At 35.4% G+C, this 4,569-nt stretch overlaps 1 pseudogene; it reads left to right on the forward strand.

Moving 5' to 3' along the window:
- LOC106149478 overlaps positions 1-4,348 on the forward strand; it is an 8,799-nt pseudogene extending 4,451 nt beyond the window's left edge.
- Positions 4,349-4,569: the final 221 nt, after the last annotated feature.

The following is a 4,569-nucleotide window of genomic DNA, read 5'->3' on the forward strand; positions in this document are numbered from 1 at the left end:
ATGAGGCATGTTTTACATCCCTTAAAATACTTGATTTTTCTGTAAAGACTGTAACTTCAATAAGAGAGATGTTTTGTTGAGTATCTTAAACATGTCACTCCAAATTTATTTCCCCCATTACATTGGTGTAATGATACTTGTGCTTTGTCTCCTTGAGATGAAAGAGGAAATGATTGAAGTGCTTTGCTAAAATTATCCGTGTCTGTAGTGTGAGTGTTGGAGTGGAGAGATGGGAAGCCAGTCATGAAGATCACTAAGAAGACAATTTCAGTCTTTCTTACAACCTCTTAGAGTCAAAAATTGGGATAGGCCCCAAGGAATTTAATGAGGAAAGGTGCATTCATGAGAACTCTTAGTAAATGCATAGATATTGAGAAATAAGCAGAAAGTAGCACTGACAGAAAATGCTGAATTTGACGGCGCTCCTAGATTTTAATTTTAGATGATTATCTGAATAGTGTTGAACTTTGCTATCTTAGGAAACAGCAAGTAGAAAATAAACATGGAGTGAAGGGTGATGATTGTAGATTTTTCTCTGTTTACTTCTATGAGCTTAAAACATTGTTAGAATTTGATTTCTAGAACTGAATTCTACAAATAGTTTGGGGAGTAAACGACATCAGTGTTCACAGACAGCATGAGAAATGTCATGGAGTCATCAAAGTGAGAGAATCAATTGTTGTATATATTATTTGGATTATGATATCAGAATTTTTGGAGTAATAAAGAGAAGGTGTATGCAATGTTTCAAAGGATTCCATGAATAAGAGGGTGTCAGAAAGTTGGACAAAGCAATACTGAGAAGTAAAAGAAAGTAATAAAGTACAATATGATAAGAGTATTGCATTAATTATTAATAGGGATTGAAGAGACAAACTCTGTTTCATTTGGTTTTCAAGTCAAGAGGATAAGTACTTTAGAAGGTCGAAGGTTAATAGTTACTCACAGGAAAATTTTTGATTTCTGTTCAGGATAGGGAAAGTATGTATAAGTTTAAACTTTGATTTTAGGGTGCTGGTTATATTTTACTTGGCAGCCAAGTTCTGGATGCAAATTTATTAAGTATGGTTGAACAATGAAGCAATAGTTTAAAAATATATAGAAAGAGACATGACTCCTGATGGGATAACTAGGTAATACTCTATTGTATCCCTCCTCCTGCGCTTGCTTCACACACACACACACTCACACACATGCTCACACACATGCTCACACACTCACATACACAGCTGAACTAAACAAATCAAAATGTTTTACAAGAGAAATAATAGATTTCATTGCAAACATGGCTTATTTATGGGTATAGATTGAGCAATCTCAATGTCACAATGAGAGCAGTGGTTTATATCTGGGACTGAAGCTTTGATACACAGAATAAAGAAAACCTGAAAGGATGAAGGTCAGGTGGGAAATGGGGAAAAAAGAATCAAGTTATATCGTGTACAGGTGCAGATTCCTCATGGTGAACGTGATTGTTATGTATACGTAAAATGTTCCAATATACTCAATTAATTTAAAAAAATCATGAGAAACAGTGCAAAAAATTCCTAAATCAATGTGGGGTGCTTGTGTGTTTATGTGTTTTCGATGTATGATATTTTCATCTATAAGTAATCATTTGGATATAAATTAGTTGGTGGGATATCAATTACTGGGAATCATAAATATTCTCTACCTTTAACTAGGTTAAAAATAGCAGCCTGCTTCCAGTGGGAATGTCAGACTCTTCAATATTTTCCTCTCCATAAATTCAGAAGGACATTAGTCCCAGGATGTACACAGTTGTTGCAGACACAGGACAGTCGCTGGTGCATCTCTCAAAGCAGCATTTCCCTAGATCCCTCTGTGAATAGTCCCAGTGCCACACTTTGCAATGCCACATTAGCAAAGCTGTAAATGATGGTTTGGGGAACTTATTCTTCCAAGAACTTATGATTTAATTCTGTAATAAGTCTCAAAGTAATAGCATCATCCCAGCTTGGGAGTTTACACAGCAAGATAGCAAGCATCACTGCCTCATAAATGTCATTGTTATAGCAGAAGATTAATTGTGTCGTCTTATAAAATGTTAGTATATATAGCATTTCTAGTGAACTTCTTTTAGCCTTATTAATAAAGGAAGTTAGAACACTGAGGAAATTAATGTTGCATAATGTTTAAAAAGAGATGAATTTATTAAGAATCTGTTTCATAAAACTTACATACTAATAATTTTCATACTTGTCTCTTTATTACTAGAGTATGTTACCCATAAAGACCCGGTAAAACACATGAAGCTTTAATTCAATCAGGTTTTCTTAGTTTGCAGCAATTGTATTACTGCATCAGTATCACTGCATGTTCTTGCTCCCTTAAGATTATTTTTCATCCTGTTGATGAGAATTTTGTAGGTCATGTGTATCTAAACATTTTTTCTCAATTTCGGACTTACTGGAGTACACATTTTCAGATAGCTTCAAATAATTCCCCAGATTTTAGTTGTGTCTCTTGTGGTTTCTTTTCTATCTTTAATTTTATTATTGTGAGCCTTCCCTCTCTTTCTTTCCATAAGTTTGCTTATGGATTTTTCAATATTGTTTCCCAGTTGAAAAAGCAACTCTAAAGTGACATAAACACTGACATTTTTACTTTTCATATCATATTTATTCATTTTATGTCTGATTCTTACTATTTCATTTTGTACTGGTTTTCAATTTTATTTCTTATTTTACTAGGTATTTACATCTGTCATTGTGATACTTATGTGAGATAACCCTTTTCTCAGGTAGACACTAGCAGTTATGACCTTCAACCATAAAAGAAGCTTCTTTGTCCCAACAGGTTCTGACAGGTCTTCTTTCTGTTTCAACTGTGATGAAGGAATTGTTAAAAATTCTCTAATGATTTATTCCATGAACCACTGGAAGTTCAAGTACATTTTTCAATCTCCTTCTGTGTACATAAATTCTACAGTATTTTAGCTGTTTTCTTCTAATTTTATTCTACTGTGATCTGATAAAATCTACAAAGTATTTCGTTATATTTGCTGAGCTTGGCTTTTTGGGCTATAATGTGGTCTCTTTGGAAAAAGGTTCAGGGAACTCTGAACAGTATGCACAATCAGATACTGCATGAAACACAATGTAGATATCTTTTCCAACTAAATTACACAATTTAACTTTGAAACTTATTCATTTCTAATTCATCTGGTTGGCCTTACTTGTGAGTTGGGCATTGAGATTCACCCCTGTGATTGCATTGCTGTCTCTTTTCATGTGGAGTAGTGTTTATTTCAGGAAATGGGTTCTGAGTGCAGTTGCTGCTTGTATATTTACAGTAGCTACCTTTCCTTGGTGAATTATTTCCTTACCTATATCTGATGAGCTCATTTGTCTTTTCTGACCAGTTTTGTTTTGAAGTCAACTGTGTTAGCTATAAATGGAGCTACCTCTGCTCACCTTCAGGTTGCAGAGTCTTAGAGGATCAGTGTTTGTGCTTTTACTTTAGTCCATGTTTCTCCTCAGGTGAGATTTGTGCCTTGAAAGCTACATGTAGATAGACCTTGCATCTGACTCAATCTGCCAGTCTGTGTCTTTTTAGTGGAGAAGTAAGACCATATACACTATGTGCTGTTACTAATGATATAAGCTACTTCTTGTTTGTTTAAACTTCAACTGTTTTGCACCGTCCCATCACAATCACCAAGATTCTTTCAGCCCTGAGTTTGGACTCCTATGATCTAGGAACTGGGCTATTTCTCTCAATATAGTGACTGTAATTTTTTCCTTGTTCCAGTCATATTTTTTTCTGGATCCTAAGTTTTAGGACAAATGCTGTGTAGTGCAACAACAGTAGTAGCTCATAGTTATAGAAAATGTAGGAATTTCCTGATCCTAAGTAGCAGTTACATGAGCTCTACTTCCACACCCTTTCTGAAATGATCATTTCCTTCATGGACTATAAAATTGAGTCTGGTAGAAAGAGGTCCAAATGTGACTTTCTAATTTTGCAGCAGAAACACTGGATAATCACACCTATCCGAGTTTAGTAGACTGCCCTCCCATCTGCTCTGTATTTAGACTGTCGCTGATTCCAGCAGTAGAGTCAGTGCTCACAAGAACATGTTCAACTTCTTCTATTACCACTGATTAAAACTCAAAATGACCTTCCCGTAGTGAGCCATGGTTCATTCAGTGCCAGGATACCTTGGTTCACTTAGTAGAGTTTGCTTCAGTTTCTTTATGCGTATTTATAACCTTCAATACGTCAAGGTTCCCGGTGCTCTAGTGTTACAGTCCTACAATGTTCCACCTCCTCAAATCTCTTACTTTTTGTAGGGGAAGACGTTACTGATGGCGACGAGAAGTGACGAAAACTTGAAGGGCATTGAGTGTCAAAATTGAAGGTGCTCTTGTGTCAGTGAAAGAAAGCATAAATCTCCAATATCTGTGGTCATTTTTTTAATTGTATGTCTGTTTAAAACTGGAAGTTTAACATTCTGGAGTGACTTTTGTGTACAGGTTGCCTAGAACCCACTCTTTTCCAATCTCTTCTAAAGCTTACATCTATGATCTTTCTTGTACTTTCTTC

This window comes from Chinchilla lanigera, unplaced genomic scaffold (assembly GCF_000276665.1).
Source record: "Chinchilla lanigera isolate Chin_1 unplaced genomic scaffold, ChiLan1.0 scaffold00046, whole genome shotgun sequence".
NCBI classification, from domain to species: domain Eukaryota; kingdom Metazoa; phylum Chordata; class Mammalia; order Rodentia; family Chinchillidae; genus Chinchilla; species Chinchilla lanigera.